The following is a 24855-nucleotide window of genomic DNA, read 5'->3' as shown; positions in this document are numbered from 1 at the left end:
CATTCTGGTAGCTGCTTTGACTGCTTATTTTATGTCTTATTGTTGTTCCAAATGAGGAGGTAAAGCTGACAGTCAGTGAATGCTATCCATGAAACTAAAGATCAATGATGTATATAGCTCAGATTTGGTTAGGCACTTTAGAGGTTTTATATATATATATATATATATATATATATATATAAAATATATATATATATATATATATTATATATATATATATATATATCTTTTTTAACAGTTTTTTTTAAATTTTTAAATTAGATATTTTATTTATTTACATTTCAAATGTTATCCCCTTTCCTATTTTCCCCTCTGAAAATCCCCTATCCCTTCTCCCCTCCCCCTGCTCCACAACCCACCCACACTTCCTTCCTGCATAAAGCATTCCCCTATACTGAGGCATATAACCTTCACAGGACCAAGGGCCTCTCCTCCCACCTACTAGGCCATTCTCAACTACATATGCAGCTAGAGCCAAGAGTCTCTCCTTGTGTTTGCTTTGATCAATGGTTTAATCCCAGGGAGCTCTGGAGATACTGGTTAGTTCATATTGTTGTTCCTCCTAGGGGGCTGCAAAGCCCTTCAGCTCCTTGGGTACTTTCTCTAGCTCCTTCAGGACCCTGTGCTCCCTCTATAGATGACTGTGAGCATCCACTTCTGTATTATTCAGGCATTGGCAGAGCTTCTCAGGAGACAGCTATATCAGTCTCCTGTCAGCAAGCTCTTGTTGACATTAGGAATAGTGTCTGGGTTTGGTGGTTGTCTATGGGATGGATCCCCAGGTTGGACAGTCTCTGGATGGTCATACCTTCAGTCTCTGCTCCTAACTTGGTCTCTGTAACTCCTTCTATGGGTATATTGTTCCCCCTTCTAAGAAGGATCAAAATGTCCAGACTTTTCGTCTTCCTTCTTGAGTTTCATGTGTTTTGCAAATTGTATCTTGGGTATTCTGACATTCTGGGCTAATATCCACTTATCAGTGAGTGCATATCATGTGTGTTCTTTTGTGATTGGATTACCTCACTCAGGATGATATCTTCCAGATCCATCTATTTGTCTAAGAATTTCATGAATTCATTGTTTTTAACAGCTGAGTAGTACTCCATTGTGTAAATGTACCACATTTTCTGTATCCATTTCTCTGTTGAGGGTCATCTGGGTTCTTTCCAGCTTCTGGCTATTATAAATAAGGCTGCTATGAACATAGTGGAGCATGTGTACTTATTACATGTTGGAGCATCTTCTGGGTATATGCCCAGGAGTGTTATAGCTGGGTAGTCAGGTAATACTATGTCCAATTTTCTGATGAACCGCCAACCTGATTTCCATAGTGGTTGTACTAGCTTGCAGACCCACCAGCAATGGAGGAGTGTTCTTCTTTCTCCACATCCTCACCAGCATCTGCTGTCACCTGAGTTTTTGATCTTAGCCATCTGACTGGTATAAGGTGGAATTTCAGGGTTGTTTTGATTTGCATTTCCCTGATGATTAAGGATGTTGAACATTTTTTTTTAGGTGCTTCTCAGCCATTTGTTATTCCTCAGTTGAGAATTCTTTGTTTAGCTCAGTCTCTCCCTACCTATTCAATATAGTACTTGAAGACCTAGCAAGAGCAATTAGACAATGAAAGGAGATCAAAGGAATACAAATTGGAAAGGAAGAAGTCAAAAATCACCATTTGCAGATGATATGATAGTATATATAAGTAACCCCATAAATTCCACCAGAGAACTTGTAAGCCTGATAAACAACTTCAGTGAAGTAGCTGGATACAAAATTAACTCAAACAAATCAGTGGCCTTTCTCTACACAAAGGATAAGCAGCCTAAAAAAGAGATTAGGGAAACAACACCCTTCAAAATAGTCACAAATAATATAAAATACCTTGGTTTGACTCTAACTAAGGAAGTGAAAGATCTGTATGATAAGAACTTTAAGTCTCTGAAGAAAGAAATCAAAAAAGATCTCAGAAGATGGAAAGATCTCTCATGCTCATGGATTGGCAGGATTAATATAGTAAAAATGGCTATCTTGCCGAAAGAAATCTAGAGATTCAATGCAATCCCCATCGAAAACTCCAACTCAATTCTTACCAATTTAGAAAGGACAATTTGCACATTCATCTGGAATAAAAAAACCCCCACCAAAACCAAAAACAAACAAACAAACACCCTAAGTATAGCAAAAACTATTCTCAACAATAAAAGAACCTCTGGTGGAATCACCATCCCTGACCTTAAACTGTACTACAGAGCAATTGTGATTAAAACCTGCATGGTACTGGTACAGCGACGGACAGGTAGATCAATGGAATAGAATTGAAGACCCGTAAATGAACCCACACATCTATGGTCACTTGATCTTTCACAAAGGAGTTAAAACCAACAAGTGGAAAAAAGACAGCATTTTCAACAAATGGTGCTGGCTCAACTGGCAGTTATCATGTAGAAGTATGTGAATTGATACATTCTTATTTCCTTGTACAAACTCAAGTCTAAATGGATCAAGGAACTCCACATAAAACCAGAGACCCTGAAACATATAGAGGAGAGAGTGGGGAAAAGCCTCAAAGAAATGGGCACAGGGGAAAAACTCCTGAACAGAACAGCAATGGCTTGTGCTGTAAGATCAAGAATTGACAAGTGGGACCTCATAAAATTGCAAAGCTTCTGTAAGGCAAAAGACACCGTTAATAAGACAAAAAGGCAACCAACCAATTGGGAAAGGATCTTTCCCAATCCTAAATCAGATAGGGGACTAAAATCTAATATATATAAAGAACTCAAGAAGTTAGACTCCAGAAAACCAAATAACCCTATAAAAATGAGGTTTTTTGTATTTATTGATTTTAAAAATATAAATGATCTGTGTATTCTTTGTCTAAATGTGGTCATTCCAGGTCTTTACTGAAGACATCTTTGTAAGTATTATTTGGGTCATATGTTATTTGGTAAGGGGATCCAATGCCCTCTTCTTTCCTCCAAGGCACACGACACACACATGGCACACATACATACATGCAGGCAAAAGATATATAAAAAAGTACTATGTACAAAGTTCACCTTTAATCACTTAAATTTTCAGATTGGCATGGGATTGCTATGCACTTTCCAAAGAACTGCCATAAAAATATGATGGACAATTACCAAGGGATGGTTACCTGCTTCTCTCTCTCTCTCTCTCTCTCTCTCTCTCTCTCTCTCTCTCTCTCTCTCTCTCTCTCTCTCTCTCTCTCTCTCTCTCTCTCTCTCTCTCTCCCCTCTCTCTCTCTCTCCTTCCTTCCTTCCTTCCTTCCTTCCTTCCTTCCTTCCTTCCTTCCTTCCTTCCTTCCTTCCTTCCTTCTTTTCTCAGATTTATTCATTTTTATTTTATGTTTGGGTGTGTTTTGCCTACATCTATATATGTATACCATGAGTGTGTCTGGTTTCTGTAGAGGTTCAGAAGGGGGCATCAGATCACTTAGAAGATGAAATAAGGATGTTTGTGAGCCACCATGTGAGTTCTGGAAACTGAGCCTGGGCCTGTTACAAGAACAACAAGTGTTCCTAACCTTTGAGCCAGCTTTCCATTCCCAGGCTGTCCCCATTTCTGTGTGAAGCCAAATTACTATCTGATTAGGGAGCTAACAGCCTAAAACTTGACTGAATATTAATCGACTTATTTCTGTTTATAACTCATGATTTCCTTACAACACCCACTTCAGAAAACACCTGTAATTATACATGTTTTCTCTGTGCCATTGAACTGGAAGTCTTCTCTATTAACCCAATTATCACCAATCTTTTAGTCTCTGTTGGTAAAGTGAAACCTAGCTGTCATAAAGACCAAACAGCAAATACATGATGGTGTCTTCAGATGTGCAAATGTTTTCTCTAAAGGCCTCTAAGTATTTTCTCAGCACTTACAAACTCAGTGTAATTGAGTTCAGTCTTATTTCCTTATTGCCATAATATTGAATAACTTCCTCTATGCCAGTTTTAGCAGGGTTCTGGTAGAATGTTGTATTTATACTGCTCACTTATAAAAGCATTAATAAAAGCACACAGCACAATACAGATACTTTTGGTTTTTTTTCATCTCACTTGCTAAAAATAATTTCCGAGGTACGTCATTTGCAAACTGGAGAACATAAATAGTTAAAGATCTTGCATCCAGTCCACAGTGTGTTGATTTGTTTATATTCCCTTAAACAGATCCTGGCAAAGCTTTGCAGTTTGGCAGAAGTTGCTCATTATTTTCTGGGAATTATAGATTATTTTCTGTACAACATTTTCCTTAGTATAGTAGAAAAGACACCATTGTTTTCCATGCTGATTGTGCCGTGAGTTATTTTATGACATGGTTTCATTTGTCTCTCTAAGAGCAGAATATTGAGAAGCATGAATATAAGGAGAGGCCATTCGGCCCACCAAGCACTTTCCCTTTCAATGCACCCTAGAGAACATTTAATTGCTTCTTCAATGACCCCCAAGGTCTTCCTAGAATGAGCTTGTTGTCTTCTTTGTGGAGAAGACCATCCCCATTTCATTCGAACTCATTGTGACTTAATTATAGGATACATATAATAAATTGGAGGCAATCAGTAATCCTTAATCAAACAGGGTAAATTTGTTTCACATGCAAGACACAATGGACCCTTGTGAAATAGATGGCACACTTTCATTTACTGCACGATACCCCGATTAATTAACTCACCTGATAGCTGTGGTTCCAATTTCCCAACTGCAAGTCAAGTCTATCTTATGGTGTCTCTTTCCAACCTTTCCTATCTTTCTATGAAGTAGACCTTTAATAGACATTTGCTTTCAAAGATTATAATTTCTGCTTATATATATATATATTAACTTATCTTTACATGAAATAAAACATTTACTCATCAAATGACAGGGGAGGATGCACATACTTCACATTCTATTATATATTACATATGCATACACACACCTGCGGGCATGCATGTGTATATGTATATTCTACACAATAACTCATATTCATTAGAGAAAAGGACAGTTTCTTTTCCTCCAGGATGGGTCTGAGATCACTGAGTGTATTTTCCAAATTTTATAATTTCTACAAACCTCCAGCAGTGCCTAATCACTTTCTAGAGCAGAGATTTTCAGCTGTTTAGTTTCTGCTGTGTGTTTTCCTTGAAAATTAATGTGAGAGATTTAATTGATTTATTCATTTATCTTGTAGAAAGTTGAGGATTTTTTTTTTACTAAATTTAAGTGGCTGTTTAGTGCCTCTCGTTGTGTGTACCCTGATTACTTTTGGTGACTTGATGTAACATTTAATAACTATTAGTTTACTTGTGAAGAGTTCTTAACCAGGAAACAAGAGTTCTTACAGCTACATAGATAATTAACTTGAAGCTTGTCTGTCTCCTGAGAGACATCAAATATGTAAATGAGGAACTTAAGCCTTAGCAAGACATGGTAAGGAAATCACTAAAGTTTTATCACATGAAAGCCAAAATCCACAGTTAGAAAATATCAATATGCTTTGAAGAACTAATATATGCTTCCTGCTTAGGATTTGTAAAATGCACGTGCATTAAATTCCTTTTCAAAGCTTCAGGAGCTGGGCAGATCTGTTAACAAAAAGCTGAAAGTAGGAAGAAAAAAAAATCAAGAACAGAAGCCACTTTCAAATGTTCCCCAATGCTCACCATATTATTGAGCTTCACAAATATTTAATCACCCTACATAAATTTTCTCCTCTATTTTACAAATTCCTCATTTGTAGTACCTAACATCCATTCAATCTTTTAATCATACTGCTTTTCAGAGCTACCAATAATTGATATCTTTGGTCTGTTTTTATTATTAAAGACATAAAGAGGAGAGAGTCGTTCATGTTTAATGTTTTAAATTTGATTAACCAAATCTGTTCATTTTTCTGTACATGCTTATATTACATAATGTAACTACAAAAATAATAAGAAAAAAGTGGTGTTTATTTTCTGGATGCTTAATGGGTAGAGAAAATATTCTCTTATTACTAAAAGTTTAAATCACCAGAATTACCCACACATACTATATGTAATATATAATACTATATATTATACATATAGTGTGTATAAGTGTCATATACATACACACACGGAAACGCGCACACACACATATTTGTGTATACACACACATACACACACAAACACACACACATAATGAACAGATTTTCTTTTCTTGTTATGCAGCAAAGCTAGTGAATGAAATTCATGAAAGTAAGAATCTATTTGCCAATTCTAAAAATGATTGTTTTCTTAAGTAGTAAATTAACTTTTGTATGCTTTTTTTCCTATGAAGTGTTTTAATTAAGACAACTTATGTGCTTCTCTGTGGACTGTGCCCTTGGAATGAAAAGCACTCCGATTCTTTGGTGAAACCTTCAGTTGGGTGTGTAGTTGGAATATGTGTTGCCCAGGATTGTCAGTAGGGGATAACATCCATCACATAGCCTTGACTACAACCTGCTTCCATGGCTGAACTGTGATGGTGACATTTATTTTGTGTTCCCCTCAGGCCACAGTGCAGTGGCCTTTTCCTCTTCAAGGCTGGGTCCAGTCATCCAGGTCTAACATGAGCTACAACCAGGATTCATCTGAAATGTGCAGCCTTTCTTTAGGGACATGTCTTGATGGTTATGCAAACATATTAAATAGAAATTGGGCAGACAAAGAGGTCTTCTCTGTGCTTGGTCTGTTTCAAGAGTCACAATTTAGTGAGTGTTTCCTATACTAACTGATGTGAGCTTTATTAATGGTGAAATGGCCCATCAAGAAAGGCAGCACAGAGCAAGGTTCACATCATGCTTCCCTGTGCTAGTAATGCTTCCGTTCCCTATTGCTCATCCTGCAACTTTCTTAGGATTTCTCTATACCTCAGTGTTTCTTACTGTCTCCAAGGATAAAACACAGGATTTTATTCATAATGCCACTATAAATTTTAAGAACGATTACTTCTTTTAAGATTGTATCAAGCATCTCATGAGCATGGCACCCTGAGCAGTGCTGTAGCATCCCTAGGCCATGGGCTGGTTGTGACTGAGAACCATGCTCCTGATCTCTGCAGGGGCTGGAAGATGTTTCTCTCCTCCAAAGACTTTTTCAGCTTTACAGGGAGATAAAGCTCAAGTTAAATATATTCGCTGACTATATAGCACAGACCAGGTTGCCTCTTGATATCGAACCTTTCTCTGACATCTTTTAGATATCTTAGTATTACAATACAACCCCAAGCAGCAGCTGGCATCTATACAACCTTTTCCATTCACAAAGCTGGAAGGAATCATGGTCTCCCATAATCCATATTTCATCTTCTCTTCTCATCCTCATCTACCAAATTAGTTATGTCCCCTTAGAATAAAGTGAACCATGCCATCCTAGTAACAGCAACAGCTATAGCTGCCAACAACAAGGACAACAACAACAAAAACAACAACAAAACCCACAACAATGTTTTCTTAGAGCAGAGGGACCTACATGACTCTGGATAGGCAGTTCAGTGAGGTGAGATCATAAAAAGGCTGACCATCGATTTGTGTGTTGGTATATAAACAGCTGGACAGATCATCTGATTCTTCCCTTGAATTTAAGCATCAGAGCTGAAGGCATAGTGTGTCAACTCACTCCTATGAGATAGGAAGATATTAAGGGAAATAAAGGAATTGTTGACTCTTTGTATTTATTTATTTATCTGTTTGTCTGAGACAATTGCTTATTATGCATCTCTGCCTGCCCTGGAGCTCAAAGAGATTCCCTGGAATCTACCTCCCGAGTGCTGAGATTACAAACCAGGTACACATGGAATTGGATTACAAGCTGTTAAGGCTTCTGGTATAAGGGATGGGAAATGATCTCCAATCCTCTAGAAAAGTAGCAAAAGCCCTAACCAAAGAGCCAATTTACCAAGCCCCAAGTTAAATTTGATTTTCTTAGTAAATGTCATGTACATGTATTTCTTACTAAATATCTTAGTAATATACATGATACTTTGTAACCATCCCTCCCCTTTTCTCCTTTCTATCTTCTTCCCTCCTTCTTTTCTTTTTTCTTTCCCTTCCTTTTTCCCTCCATCCCTCCTCCTTCTCCCTTTTTCTGACAGAGCTTCAGCTAACCTCCTGCATCAGCCTCCTTTGTGCTACTATTATCAGCATGTGCTTCTAATACCCCAGGCTCTTCTCGAAAATAGATGCTTTAAAGGGAGTCTTGTGTTTGAGAAGAAATAAATTTTAGAATAGTTCTGGGCTAGTTTCAATTTGTTGAGTTCAATGAACTGTTTATAATTGCTAGCACAAGAACAATTAGTCAATAAAAGGTTTCTCCATTTTTATGAAAAATTATAGCTGTCATTGGCTAGTCTCAGTCTCCTGCCATATATTTCTTGCTTAAGACAATCATTTGCAAAGCTTGTATTTTGATAAATAGAAAAATGAAATAGGTTTCGCAATTGCATTTAATATAATCAAGCTTAATTACAAAAAGGTAAGGGCAACTATCCACGGGGTTGGGGATTATTTCCTGACTGAGAACGTGATCATTTCAATTTTAAAATAGATGGCAAAAACACTTAAAACACATTGAAATTTATTTGGCAAATATTTATTCATTGTTATAGTAACCAAATTAATTATCAAGCAACACCTTTATTTCAGGACCCTAAAAATTAAATGACAAACAGGAACTTGGTAATTAATCAAATGCTGAACCCACTTTTTATTTTATTTTGTTTGTTACTGAAAGTCAAGAGGACATTATGCAGGAGTAGAGATGAGATCCCATTTCTTCAGGTTGATTTCTCATTGAGTTTTCCTTATAATCTCAATATCTTCTACTAGTAAAATAATATTTCTTAGTGCACAATGACTCAAACCAGGAATTTGTCTAATAGACTTGCTTTTGAGCTTGCTTGTGTACAAACACTATCTTTGATTTGATTTTTTTCCCTGACACAATGCCCAATGTAGCATATAAGAAAAGTGTAATTGTAGTTTTGTCCTTTATAAAATAGGACAAATAAATGTCAAAATCAAATGGTGGTATCCCCCAAGGGCAAACACACTTCAGTGATGAAGTACACTTCCTTCCAATTGTCATTCCTCTGAACATCCAGGTGAAACTGCCTCAGGACCTAATCAAATGCTGTTTATTTGCATATAATAAAAATTCTGCTTTAAGATTTTTAGAAAGTCTGAAGAAAAAAAGATATAGTCTTGAAATGGTGAATTATGAAAATATGTGTGCACCAGCTCACGTACAACAGCTAATAATCAGGACAGTTTGACTGGATCCACTTCTAATATGTACATCTGCTTGCGCTGCTGATGGGTTAATTGCCAGTTTAATTCTTTGCTTCATAAACCCCCTCAGAACTGGCATACTGTTATTTCCTATGCTTCTTGAAAATGCTGTGATATTGATAAAATGTCATCCTCCTCCTTGGGAATAACGATAACAATCAACTTTGCAGGATGATCATTAAAGTATCTGTGAAAGGTAGCAATCCGAGGACACAGTTTTGCGTTGGAATGGCTTGTGCAAATTCATAGAGCAAAGGCAAGATTCTCTCACTAGGATTCCTTCACTCCAGATAATTTGAAAGGCTATATTTTAAGTTGTATCATTTATTTTCAGAGAAAACCCTTAAACTCTGGTTATTTTGATTTTTGGTTAGTTTATCAGACAGGAAAAACATGTTGCAATATTCTCCAAGAAACTCTAAGGCAAAATGAAGCATTTTAAATTCCCATTATATAAAAGCATACAACACACACACAACACACACACACACACACACACACACACACACACACACACACACAAACTACATGAAAAGTTCAGAATGGCTTCTAGTAATAATAAAAATTCCTTGGACATTTGATATGCTGCATTCTCATTTCTTATTGTTTTAAGTACCTACCTCCCAAATAAAACTCCACAAGTCTGCCTCTTTAAAATTGAAATTTTATGCTTAAATGGTAAGGGAGTATGCTTGAGTTCCAATCATCTAGCATCATATTAGTTGTTAATTTTTATTGGATTTGGCATGGGGACACAGCACATATAAGTATGTCTCATGCAGTCATAATAAATATTGTTTGTAAGCACAAAATAAATGAGAACCAGTGATTGTCTGTTTGAAATCCTTGAGGACAGAGGGAAGAAGGGCTAACTGAAGCATGCGAAACTGACGGAAGCTGTGAGCTTGTTGTGTATGTTTAAATGAGCGAAGGTCCTAGGGGAAGCTCTGAGTTTCTGGTATTGGAGTTCTGGAAAGAGCAGTTGTTCTCCTTTGCTGGTGACATCCTACCTGGAGGGATAGGAACAGCCAGTGTGTAGAAATGTGTCAGTGGACATGAATGTAGCACAGCTGATCTTTGCAGTAATGCATTTTTTCCATCCTTAAGATGGCGACTTCTGAAAAGTACTGATGCTAGAGATTACGACCCTGTGTGGATGCAAACATAATAATCACAACCCTACCAAGACTTGGTTCTGTTACCAAATAACAAGATCACAATGACAGCTGCATTGCTGTCATTTGATGCTATCTTGAGATTTCTCATTGCTAGTAAGAAGAAGCAGGCTTTATATATCTGAGAAACGGAAGTTCCATCTTTCAATTTGGAAGAGAGGGATGGAATATGCCAAGAGACACTAAGTTTTACACTACGGGATTTCCAGGCAAAATCTTTTCCTCAGGAGGCTGTTAACTCACCAAGACACACTCGAGTCTCCTATCTCTGTCTTCTTCCTGTTGCCTGGTCTACGTGGGGCCAAGGGAGTATTCGAGGCCTATCATCAATGTGGTTAGATGTATGAATAAAGTTCATGTCAGGGTTTCTGATTGTTCTGAGACCACATTTCTATTTACATGATTGAAACTATAGTTTTATTTACTCATGAACTGAGCACAAATTAATGTGAAATTTCTGATGACAGGTGCCCAGACCCACAGTTGGACTTACCTGATCCAAGTGATCAGACACTATAGAGTAAATTATATCACTTTTTTTCATAGAGAATTATCTGGCTACCCCCTTGACTTAGGTAAGCCCTGTTCTGGCTTTCAGAATACGTAAGTGTTTGTACTGTTTTATTTTCTCTTGTGTGTTTCCATTTCCGAGGGAATCTGACTTTCCTTAGTGACAATATTGGTAAAGTTGTCTTTGGGTCTCTGCGTTCATCCACCTGGCTGGGATGAAATCATTTACCATTGCCTAGAGGAAGAATTTGGAAGTTGTGGTGACTGATTTTTGCAATGCACACTGTGAAAGAATAGGGAGAGGATGTTCCATTTCAATCGCTGCATCTTTGATAAGTCCTTGCTAGAGCCAAGACCCAATAGGCTAGAAGGGCTATTGATGTGGAGAAATTCCAATCTTATATTATTTCAATTATGATTGCATATCTTTTTAAAGATAGAACAAAATATACAGATGCGGATGCTCGAAGCCAACCATCAGATTGAGCACAAGGACCCCAGTGGAGGAGTTAGGGGGAGGACTGAAGGAGCTGAAGGGGCATTATCTGGCATCAGTGGGAGAGGAGGCTCTTGGTCCTGAAAAGGCTTGATGCCCCAGTGTGGGGGAATGCTAGGGCACCAAGGCAGGGTGCGTAGGCAGGTGGGAGAGCATCCTCATAGAAGTAGGGTAAGGGGGAGGGGGTGGGGAAACCAGGAAAGGGGATAACATTTGAAATGTAAATAAATAACATATCCAATTAAAAAAACGAATACCAGTAATGACAATTAAATATAAAGTATAGAGTAAATATATCTTTCATTTACAATATTTGATATTATATCTGAACTGAAATGCAATTGCATAAAACATCATTTATAAATCTGTATTAATGGGCATGTGTTACAAAAAATGTATCGGATAAGGGGAATAAAGACATACATATACAAAAAAATAAATAAAAATTAAAGGCAGACTTAGATGAGGAGAGGGACGAAGGATGGTATGCTAGGTTAGAAGCTACAGGACAGAGATTAGAGGATCTGGAGTCTATAACACCAGCAGAAAAGGTTGTTACAGTTGAAAAAGTCCACAAAAGCTTGATTAAATTAGAATGGCAACCGTAGAGATACAATATATCGAGTTAAGAATTCTACTTGTTGATGCTACACTAGAATAATGATATGTTTCATTTTGTAAAGTTTGGAGGATTAAGATATGTACACCTGTTGGTGCATCAAACAGTTGATGTATATTCAGAATATCCATGAGATTTTGCTTTGAATTCTGAAAAAGCTGATTCCGAGATTGCACATTTATTAGAGGTGATAGCTATCTTGGAGATGCCTTTACTGATTTAGGCTGATGTATCCGTTCGTATACAACATTTTCTTTAGACATTATGGTATAGAAAATGTCACAAATATATCTTACAATCATACAAGTTGAAGAATTAAAAAGAGCTCTAACAGGACTTTAAAGGAAATGCTCATCAAACAGAAGGAGAATATAGGATCTCCCAATGATAGATTAAATAATGCTTTATTGACTTTAATTTTTTAAGCGTCAATGAGACAGGAAGCATAACTACTAAAATAAATTTGATTATTGAAAAAAACCCTGCTAAACTAAATCATCCTGTTTACATTAAGGATTTCCTAACTTTAGAATGGGTGGCAGGAAAGATGTTGCACTGAGGAGGGGATTTCGGTTTTATTTCAACAGAAGAAGAAAAGCTGTTGATTCCTCCCAAATTGGTAAATCTCCTGAAGATCCAGCATACAGACAGGAAGAAAGAAATCAAGGAAAAGCAAAACAGGTAACTTTCTGAGATGTCAAAATCTCTCCAGCCAGAACTTCAGCTAAGAATGGCCAACAGATCTTGTTGGCTATGGAGTCCTCAGGAGTTGGGCAATCCTTTTAAATGGAATGCATGAAAAAAATTAAAGTACAGTTTCATTATATAGTTCAAACATGTATGTATATTCACAAATACACACACACACACAACCACACATGTATGGCAGATGCCTTACTAAGTCAGATGGAATTGTGCACACTGCTCATTCCATACACATATTAATGAAGAACTGTATAATGAATTTTATAATACTATAATGTTATAATAAAGTTTAGATCTTTACACGAAAAAACAATTAAAGAATCAGCACTGACAAGCTTCACATTGAGAATGCTGAGACGCTGAGACAGGCATATTTATTCCAGCACACTGCTTCCACCCACTTTGGAGTGCCTTAATAGCTGTTGCATTAAAACATGCATTCAGAAAAGCTTCAAGAAGAGCTGCTCATCCCAATTGGTCTAACATAACAGACTGTTCTAGTCAGGACTTCATTTAAGCCCTGAACTTTCTCAGCACACAGAGACTGGACAGCAAATATTACAGGTAGCTTTCATAAGACTCACCAATACTTCAAAAATTTAAAGGAGCTCTTGAAAGGAAAATGATGCCCCAAATCAGTAGAAAGACATTTTAAGAGAGCTATGCCTCCATTCACAAGAAGTGGGAGAGATGGTTTTTGTTGTTCAATGGATGATGGATGCTCATCATCATTTAAGCGGAGTGATTACAAGTTGTTAAGGGAAAAAAAAAACAAAATGTAGGAGGTTAGATTCAACTCGTGGATTTCTTTTCTATCATCTATCCTTTATTCTCTCCTATCTACTGTTGCGGGGAGAGAGGGGAGAATGTATGAAAAGAAAACAGGAGGTTATAGGAATAACAGGACAAAAAGGTATAGGTTATTTAATTTACATTTACACCCAACAACATTAATAAGCGAAAGATCTTACATTGGTATACAGGTGTGTGTACTGATATAAAATTGAGGTTATCTTTGGTTACAATATACTATCTATAAACTCTTTTTAAGATGTTGTAATTACATAATTCTTAAAAATGCAATGTTAAGTTCTACTCTTAAAAAGTTGGTATTAAAATCTGTGTGGGATGACTAAGAAATGCAATAGCTAATTGAACTTATGTTCATATTAGATACTAGTCTAGTTGATTGCAGAAATATTTTTTTCCTAGGTTGACCAGATAGTAAATAGTTAGGAACAAGCAATATCTGCCTATTGATATACACTACAGATAGATGGTCTCCAAAAACCTCAGAGATTCACAGAAAAATGACATTTAAGGGTGCTGTATTAATAAAAGGCTTTTTAAACAATGAGTTAGTTCTGATATTGGCAGCACCTCCATTATACTTCAGAGAAGATGATGAGCATTGAAGAACCTCCAGATGAAATTTGCTTCAAAAGTGGCAACCTAGGCACTGGGCAAGACTGTCCTTGCTTTAACTGCTGATAGTAAGTTGTCCAAACTGAATGAACAAGATGCAGGGAAATTGACTGCTGAACTTTGCCAAAACATGGTAAGCAGTCTTTCAAATTTTCTGCTTCACAAAAAGGTCTGTTAGATACTCTGGGCCAGAAGGTGAAAGATGGATGCTCCTATGATCCAGAGAAACCTTTGGTGACTGTCCAGTTAGCCAGCAATTCTGTCATTTTTGTAATTTTGGAAGCTGCATTTTGTATATACTCACATAATATTTATTTCTTCTAAGGTACTTGATGGAGTTGATGACTAGTTAGCTATAGTCTCACAATTAAGCTTAAACTGTTTAGGATTTAGGAAAATGCTTTGTGTTCTATGAAAGTTATAATAAAGATTGGTTTGGGTGCAAAACCCTGAACTCACCATGATAAAACAGAGAGTACTTTCTTCTAAGTTGCCAAACACAAATGAACTGGACAATATGATTGGTTTCAACATTGTTATTATTGTGTATAGTTTATTATTGTAAGGGAAAGAGACTTTTATTGGACTAAGAAGGGTAAATGTAGAGATAAATTTGTGTACTAAATGGAAGCATAACCTGTCAATTAAAAGCTGATTGGTCAGTGAGCTGATGCAAGATTAGAAGGTGTGACATCTGATAGAGAGAAGAATTCTGAGAAAATTGTCAGGAGCAGGCAATTCATTCCAGACACGGAAGAAGATGGTTTTATGGAACTAAGGACCATGTAACCAGCCATGTGGCATGACTTAGAATAAAATAAATGTGTAATTAAGATATGAGTTAGTTGGGAAACAACGCCAAAATTATTGGCTTAGGCATTCGACTCAGCCACTAAAAACAATGACTTCATGAATTTCACAGGCAAATGGATGGAACTAGAAAATATCAGCTTGAGTGAGGTAACACATTCACAGAAGAAAATACATGGTATGTACTTTCTGATAAGTGGATATGACGAAAAAAGCTTGGAATGCCCATAATACAACTTACAGACCATATGAAGGTCAAAAAGAAGGAAGACCAAAGTGTGGATGCTAGACCTATTTAGAAGGGGGAACAAATAATCATGGAAGGTAGATGGTGAGAGGGATTTGGGAGGAATAAAGGAAGGGGGAGAGGAAACAGGGGGTAGGGTCAGGTATGGGAGGAGATTGGGGAGATGTACAGAGGGTCAGGAAATTGAATAGAGGTGTAGAACAGTGGGAGATGGGGAACTGGGGTTAGCCAACAGAAATTCCCAGATGCCAGGAAACCAAGCGGCTCCCAGGACTCAATAGGGATGACATTAGCTGAAATATCCAACAAAGGGGAGAGGGAACCTGTGGAGGCACAGCCCCCAGTTGAGGGATGGGGCCACCCACTCTTCAAAATTTTAACCCAGAATTGCTTCTGTTGAAAGGACATACAGGGAAAAAGAGTGGAGCAGAATCTGAAGGAAAGGCCATCCAGAGACTACCCCATCTGGGGATCTATCCCTCTGCTAGAGCCTTATAGATACAGATGAGGATGCTTGCAGCCAATCATTGGACTGAGCAAGGAAACCCCAATTGAAGCATTAGACGAAGGACTGAAGGAGCTGAAGGGCTTTTCAACTCCATAGGAAGAACAATAATATCAACCAACCAGATCCCCCAGAGCTACCAGGTACTAAACCACCAAACAAAGAATTCACATGGAGTGATCCATGGCTCCAGGTGTATATGTAGCAGAGGATGGCCTTATCTGGCATCAGTGGGAGGAGTGGCCCTTGGTTCTGTGAAGGCTTGATGTCCCAGCATAGGGGAATGCTAAGGTGGTGAGGCAGGAGTGGGTGGGTAGGGGAGCACCCTCATAGAGGCAGGGGGAGGGGAGAGGGGATAGGGGTTTTTGGAGGGGAAACTTGGAAGGGGGATAACATTTGAAGTATAAATAAATAAAATAACCTTTAAAATTTAAAAAAATAAAATAAGAAATCTTAGAGTCATTATTTTGGGGAACAAAGTGGATGGATAGAAAAGGGTAGAAAATCCGCATTATTACAAATGGCTTTTACTACAATAAACATGCAAAAATTGTCTCAGACCATATTATTAATAAGGGATCATAGATGAAATTTGCTAAACCTAATTTATCAGTAACAAAGTGCTAATTAAAATAAAGTATCTGTATATCATACACCTATTAAACTGACAGTAATAAAAGAGTCTGATAACACTAAGCTCAGGTGAAGATACAAACGAACTGAATCCCTCTCAGGTTTCCAGAGTGGTTGTAAAATGTAAAGATCAATTATTTTAGAAAATATGTTGGTATCCACTTCAACAAATAAAATATGACCTTACTGCATAATGTAGTTATTCCATGTTTGGGCAATTACCCAAAGGTAATAACAGTGAGTGTTTTATAAGGACTCACACAGAAATGTTCACTGCTGCCTTATTTAGCAACTCAAATGTGCATCAGCAGGTGATAGGTAAACAAAATATAGAATACCAGTTAAAATGAAGTATCACATGACAGAGTGAAATATTGGAGTGACTTTCACAGTAACTGCATGAGAATAAAGGAGATGGATTAAAAAGAAGTCTGTGAGCTCCATGATTGCATTTATGTACAATTCTAGATATATGGGAGGAAAGCCAGTACTCTCCCAGGGCAGTTTATTTGCATTACTGAATACAAACCTTTGTGGATCATGTTTTCCTCCATTTTAACATGTAAGGAGAGAATATTAACTATGGGGAGAACTGGTAGAAATTAATTTGCAAGTAGTGCAAGGAAAGATTTGGAGTGGTAATATTTTCATTTTCTTGGTTTTGATGATAGTTTTACTACTCACTTTTCATCCAAACTTATCAAAAATTTCCCCTTAAACATACACAGTAAACTGCATACCAATCAACTTATAAAATTTATTTTTCTCTAATTGACTATGCAAGTCCTGGCCATTACATTTTTGGTAATGTTTGGAAATGAAAAATATAGGAAGAAAATAAGTGTTTTTTTCCTTCTTCCTCTTTATTTTTAGTCTAATTTGTCAAGGATATCACATTATTGGGAAAAACTAGTCAGTAAAGATATACTAAAATACATGAGGGGAAAACATAAATTATGATATTTCTTAAGGGGAAACTATGATCTTTGGCTGCCTGGGAAATCCATTTTTATGGAAGCTTTCACTACATGTGATACCTCAGAGATTACAGACTTTAGCTACCTTTTATTTAAGACATGTTTACTTAAATTACAGCAAGTTATTGTATGGCTAGACATATGAATGCCACGTACTAAGCAAATTGTACATCATGTAGCAAGAATGTTTAAAAATACCCTGAAGTTGTGGAAATGTGAGGTGCATATGGAGAATGATAATTTAAGCCACTTCAGTCATCTCGCTGATGTTAAATGGAGCTTCCTGTAGTTCTTGTAGCAGAAAAGACTTGTGTCTTGAATGTATTTTAAATATACGCCAAAGCTAACCCCTTTTAAGGGCATCATTGAATTGATAATTTCAAACAGTTTGTCAAACTCAGACATGTTCCAGAGAGGGTAGGGGAATCTTGAATGCATCATTTGTATATTTTATAATGTCTTTTTTTTTTTTTTAGAGAATTCATGTTTACTTTGACTGCCTATCCCACTGCACCCAAACAATGAATAAATGAACACTTAGTTCATACATCCTTTCAGTACACTGTACTGAATGGTTCTTAAAGTTAACGTAGTCAGATGCAAGTCATAGCCTATTCAATGCAGTGTTAATTTGATGATTGCCAAGCACCATTCGTGATGAAGTTAAAGTGCATGTGATCTATAACCACAAGATACTTCTGATATAAAGCAATTTTACTGTAAATCAAAGAAGAATGATATAGCTACACATATTAACATGTAAAGTAGTGAACAAATTTGCTTGAGTTTCAGGATATTGCTAGTTCATTGAAGAAAACCTTAATTTCTTATAACAAGTCTTGATTTCCCAGTTCTTTACTTCAGTGAGATTACCAAGCATTTTGATGTGTTGAAAAACAGATACTTGTTTGCACACGCTGTCTATGTGGCATTCTTACATGATTTCATGCTTTGCCAATGGAAAATTAGACCCTTGTGTATTCTAAAAGAATAGAAGATAGCTATAGAATCGAGATGCAATTGCCTCAGGACATTCTGTTGACAGCTAGAAATATATACAGACAAAGCAATGTCACCGGATGCTAATGTGAACTATACCCGTTGATAAGTACTGTAAATCCCTATAAAAGGAAAAGCCAAACCTTTCATTGAACTGGGTTTTTTTTTTTTCTTTTTTCCTTAAACTTTGAGTGTGGAGTGAATTTCCACACTTTCATATAAGGAAACTGTAATGAATATTTCATAATTACATTATGTCCATGAATTCATAAATATGATCCCAGTGGCTGATTTATCCAGATAAAGCTACTTATAGATATGGGATAATTCATCCCAGTTATTTATGTATTAGACTAATAATAAGGTGTCTTTCAGAATACTCAAGATGAATCATTTATTTCTTGGATTTCTTTGTACCATGCAAGTTCTTACATAATAATTTCCTTGTCTGTTAGAAGTTTTCAATTTTTCCCAGTGTGAAATTGAATGAGAGGCATACTGTAATTTAGCTAACAATACTGTGCACCAGTAATAATATCTCTGATCCTACCTCATAGAAAATTGTAGTAAGCGATGTCAAAACAGTGATAGAAGCCACAACGACTTCCTTGGCCTTTTTTAACTTTCCAAGTCATCTTTAATAACCATCACAAATCCTTGGCAGAGTAAGCTTCCAAGCAAAGGAGCAATGTGGAGGCCAGCGGACTAAATTCTGCACTGATTACATGGCTGCATTCCCATGAGAAACTATGACCTTGCAGTCCAGGAAACTTCTCTTTGCTTATCAACAGTGAGTGGGGGCTCAAATTGAGGTTGACTGATCCTGTCCCATTTCCAAGGGCCAGTGATACTTTTTAACTCTTGGCTGATCTATTCAAGTAAGGAGAAATTCACACTAAGTCAAGTGCAGAGGCCTTTGGTGTTGTGAATGTTGCTGGTGGGTTTGGCACCCAAAGCGATTTTCCATAACTATGCAGCCGTTAAGAGCAGTGGAAACATTTTCTTTAACCAAACAAGCAAGTAGGCAGGCCATGTGTAGTGTTCCTTGAAATGAGTCTGGCAAAACAAAACAAAGCCCTTCCTTGTTTCTTCTAATTGTCACCCTCTGAAATGAACTGTAAGTGAAGCCTAGTAAGTAGAAATGTCAGGACTATTTGGTTTTCCTACTGAAACTGCTTCAAAGTTCTCAGCTTCAGAGAGCTGTGTCCTGCCAGGATTAAGAACCGCCTGAACAGAAAGAATATAGAACAGTCCTTGAAAATCATAGCAGTGATTCACAGTTAAAAAAAAAAAAAAAAAGGCCTAGAAAGTTTAGTGTCAAGTGGATGGTTCTGGAATTTTTTGTCCAGGGACTGAGGAAAACAAATTAAAGATGAGCTAGGGCTAGGGCTAACCCCCATAAGGGAAGTCTTGGGGTGCCAGCCTGGGCTGACCCCAGTTTGGAAGCCTCCCAGAGGCAACTCTCAGAGCACAAATTGAGCGCAACAAATAGTGAACCACAAAAATGTGGGATAAAAGATCAACAGTCTCAGGACCATTATTCCCTATTCTAAATCTAATGACATACTAAAGTAGGATGATGTCTGAATACCCATACGTTCCTATAAGAAAATCAAGTTCACGCACATTGATTCTTTTTTTTTATTTGATTTTTAATATTTTTATTACATATTTTCCTCAATTACATTTCCAATGCTATCCCAAAAGTCCCCCATAGCGCCCCCCACTTCCCTACCCACCCATTCCCATTCTTTTGGCCCTGGCATTCCCCTATATTGGGGCATATAAAGTTTGCAAGTCCAATGGGCCTCTCTTTCCAGTGATGGCCGACTAGGCCATCTTTCGATACATATGCAGCTAGAGACAAGAGCTCTGGGGTTCTGGTTAGTACATCATGTTGTTCCAACAATAGGGTTGCAGATCCCTTTAGCTCCTTGGGTACTTTCTCTAGCTTCTCCATTGGGAGCCCTGTGATACATCCAATAGCTGACTGTGAACATCCACTCCTGTGTTTGCTAGGCCCCGGCATCGTCTCACAAGAGACAGCTATATTTGGGTCCTTTCAGCAAAATCTTGCTAGTGTATGCAATGGTGTCAGCATTTAGAAGCTGATTATGGGATGGATCCCTGGATACGGCAGTCTCTAAATGGTCCATCCTTTCATCACAGCTACGAACTTTGTCTCTGTAACTCCTTCCCTGGGTGTTTTGTTCCCAATTCTAAGAAGGTGCACAGTGTCCACACTTTGGTCTTCATTCTACTTGAGTTTCATGCGTTTAGCAAATTGTATCTTATATCTTGGGTATCCTAAGTTTTGGGCTAATATCCACTTATCAGTGAATACATATTGTGTGAGTTCTTTTGTGATTGTGTTATTTCACTCAAGATGATGCCCTCCAGGTCCATCCATTTGGCTAGGAATTTCATAAATTCATTCTTTTTAATAGCTGAGTAGTATTCCATTGTGTAAATGTACCATAATTTCTGTATCCATTCCTCTGTTGAGGGACATCTGGGTTCTTTCCAGCTTCTGGCTATTATAAATAGGGCTGCTATGAACATAGTGGAGCATGTGTCCTTTTTACCGCTTGGGACATCTTCTGGATATATGCCCAGGAGAGGTATTGCTGGGTCCTCCGGTAGTACTATGTCCAATTTTCTGAGGAACCGCCAGACTGATTTCCAGAGTGGTTGTACAAGCTTGCAATCCCACCAACAATGGAGGAGTGTTCCTCTTTCTCCACATCCTCGCCAGCATCTGCTGTCACCTGAATTTTTGATCTTAGCCATTTTGACTGGTGTGAGGTGGAATCTCAGGGTTGTTTTGATTTGCATTTCCCTGATGATTAAGGATGTTGAACATTTTTTCAGGTGTTTCTCTGCCATTCGGTATTCCTCAGGTGAGAATTCTTTGTTCAGTTCTGAGCCCCATTTTTTAATGGGGTTATTTGACTTTCTGGAGTCCACCTTCTTGAGTTCTTTATATATATTGGATATTAGTCCCTTATCTGATTTAGGATAGGTGAAGATCCTTTCCCAATCTGTTGGTGGTTTTTTTGTCTTATTGATGGTGTCTTTAGCCTTGCAGAAGCTTTGTAGTTTCATGAGGTCCCACTTGTCAATTCTCGATCTTACAGCACAAGCCATTACTGTTCTATTCAGGAATTTTTCCCCTGTGCCCATATCTTCAAGGCTTTTCCCCACTTTCTCCTCTATAAGTTTCAGTGTCTCTGGTTTTATGTGAAGTTCCTTGATCCACTTAGACTTGACCTTAGTACAAGGAGATAGGAATGGATCGATTCGCATTCTTCTACATGTTAACAACCAGTTGTGCCAGCACCATTTGTTGAAAATGCTGTCTTTCTTCCACTGGATGTTTTTAGCTCCCTTGTCGAAGATCAAGTGACCATAGGTGTGTGGGTTCATTTCTGGGTCTTCAATTCTATTCCATTGGTCTATTTGTCTGTCACTATACCAGTACCATGCAGTTTTTATCACAATTGCTCTGTAGTAGAGCTTTAGGTCCGGCATGGTGATTCCACCAGAGGTTCTTTTATTCTTGAGAAGAGTTTTTGCTATCCTAGGTTTTTTGTTATTCCAGATGAATTTGCAGATTGCACTTTCTAATTCGTTGAAGAATTGATTTGGAATTTTGATGGGGATTGCATTGAATCTGTAGATTGCTTTTGGAAGATAGCCATTTTTACAATGTTGATCCTGCCAATCCATGAGCATGGGAGATCTTTCCATCTTCTGAGATCTTCTATAATTTCTTTCTTCAGAGACTTGAAGTTTTTATTATACAGATCTTTCACTTCCTTAGTTAGAGTCACGCCAAGATATTTTATATTATTTGTGACTATTGAGAAGGGTGTTGTTTCCCTAATTTCTTTCTCAGCCTGTTTATTCTTTGTGTAGAGAAAGGCCATTGATTTGTTTGAGTTAATTTTATATCCAGCTACTTCACCAAAGCTGTTTATCAGGCTTAGGAGTTCTCTGGTGGAATTTTTAGGGTCACTTATATATACTATCATATCATCTGCAAAAAGTGATATTTTGACTTCATCTTTTCCAATTTGTATCCCTTTGATCTCCTTTTGTTGTCGAATTGCTCTGGCTAGGACTTCCAGTACAATGTTGAATAGGTATGGAGAAAGTGGACAGCCTTGTCTAGTCCCTGATTTTAGAGGGATTGCTTCAAGCTTCTCACCATTTACTTTGATGTTGGCTACTGGTTTGCTGTAGATTGCTTTTATCATGTTTAGGTATGGGCCTTGAATTCCTGATCTTTCCAAGACTTTTATCATGAATGGGTGTTGGATCTTGTCAAATGCTTTTTCCGCATCTAACGAGATGACCATGTGGTTTTTGTCTTTGAGTTTGTTTATATACTGGATTACGTTGATGGATTTCCGTATATTGAACCATCCCTGCACCCCTGGGATGAAACCTACTTGGTCAGGATGGATGATTGTTTTGATGTGTTCTTGGATTCGGTTAGCAAGAACTTTATTGAGGATTTTTGCATCAATATTCATAAGGGATATTGGTCTGAAGTTTTCTATCTTTGTTGGGTCTTTTTGTGGTTTAGGTATCAGAGTAATTGTGGCTTCATAGAATGAGTTGGGTAGAGTACCTTCTGTTTCTATTTTGTGGAATAGTTTGTGAAGAACTGGGATTAGATCTTCTTTGAAGGTCTGATAGAACTCTGCACTAAACCCATCTGGTCCTGGGCTTTTTTTAGTTGGGAGACTATTAATGACTGCTTCTATTTCTTTGGGGGATATAGGGCTGTTTAGATCATTGACCTGATCTTGATTCAACTTTGGTACCTGGTATCTGTCTAGGAACTTCTCCATTTCATCCAGGTTCTCCAGTTTTGTTGAGTATAGCCTTTGGTAGAAGGATCTGATGGTGTTTTGGATGTCTTCAGGATCTGTTGTTATGTCTCCTTTTTCATTTCTGATTTTGTTAATTAGGATGCTTTCCCTGTGCCCTCTAGTGAGTCTTATTCTAATCAATATTAAGCCTTTCCAGGTCAATTGAGCAAGCAACCTCCTCAGTTATAAAGCAGGGAATTATTTACTAATAGGTAAATGACTTCAAACATAAGCTAGATAAACCAGGCTCCTATGAAGTCACCTGAAATGCTTTTGCCTGGAAAAAAAATCTCAATACAGAAAGAAGGAATTTGCAAATAATAATGAAAGAAAATGTCATTCAAGAGATATAAAATTATACCTCTAGTTCAATGCTGCTATTCTTTGATCAGATCAGACAGTTGAATGGGCCCTGCTACAGAAGACGAATCTTCTCATGGTATTTCCAAGCTAAGTCTTCCTTGCAATGAGACTAACACCTCATAGGTCCCTTGCTATCAAAGCTAGCAAAGCTATCAGTGATATTATTCCGAACTGGTACCTGCTTCTGTCTGAGCTCACCAACTCCCACCCTAATCTGGTGTGTTATTCCCACTTAGCTTTCTTAAAATAGTATGTTATTATGTCAGTCTTGTTAGAAGCATTCCCATTACCCCCAGGCAAAAGTCAAATCACCCACTCTAGAGGGTCAAAGCCCTCCACTGTCAAGCATCATGTTCCCATTTTGAACGCTTCCTTCTCATCCCGCTTGCTTACCGACGTGTTTTTTTTTTCTTCCAAGCGTTGATTAAGCCATAGTCTTTTCAAATTGCTTTCAGTCTTCTTTGCCTTAAGTAAATATATTCATTTACACATTGCACCAAGAAGATATTTATCATCAAGTATCTTCTACTGTGTGCCAGCATTTGTATTAGACAGCAGAAGCAAAGGATTAGACAAAGACAACATGGTCTCACATTTCTTTCTTTCTTTTTTTTTTTTTTTTTTTGATTTTTGTTTTTTGAGACAGGGTTTCTCTGTGTAGCCCTGGCTGTCCTAGAACTCACTTTGTAGACCAGGCTGGCCTCTAAATCAGAAATCCACCTGCCTCTGCCTCCCAAGTGCTGGGATTAAAGGCGTGCACCACCACCCAGCAAGGTCTCACATTTCAAAGAGGGAAGGTCAGAATAAATCACTTACATGAACTATAGAACTACTGCTAATAAATTTAAAAAATGATAGCATTCAGTAATATCAGGGAAGGACCCCATGGAGGCTGGTGGGTAATAGATTAGAAATCATAGAAGGCCTCAAGGAGGAAGTGTCACTTGAACTGATACATGGATGCAAGAGCCAGCTAATACCTTACCCATCGTGCTAAGGTAGGAGAGATTTTCAGTGAGTGGCAAACATTAAATTCAGAAGCAGAAAGCAACTTGGCATGGTTCTAAAAGGAAGAAATAGCAATAGAACTTGAGGGGTTGGTTGAATTTTTAACTAGTTAAGTTTTCCTATATCAAACATTTGAAATATTCTTACAGATTTTTTTTCAGCATTTTTAAATTGATTATTTGGGAATTTCACAGTGCACCACATCATGA

General features: G+C 37.5%; 1 long non-coding RNA gene across 1 annotated transcript in view; it reads left to right on the top strand.

Annotated features, from left to right (window-relative positions):
- LOC147004028 (uncharacterized) overlaps positions 1-24855 on the top strand; it is a 142721-nt gene that overhangs the window by 50052 nt on the left and 67814 nt on the right. Inside the window, exon 3 of the long non-coding RNA XR_015047530.1 lies at positions 12682-12775. This is a non-coding gene — a long non-coding RNA (uncharacterized LOC147004028). The remainder of the gene's footprint in view (positions 1-12681; positions 12776-24855) is intronic.

This window comes from Mus caroli, unplaced genomic scaffold, assembly GCF_978045245.1.
Source record: "Mus caroli unplaced genomic scaffold, Mus_caroli_1 scaffold_7, whole genome shotgun sequence".
Lineage (NCBI taxonomy): Eukaryota > Metazoa > Chordata > Mammalia > Rodentia > Muridae > Mus > Mus caroli.
The sequence above is the reverse complement of the archived record's forward strand: the minus strand, read 5'-3'. Positions and strand labels throughout refer to the sequence as shown.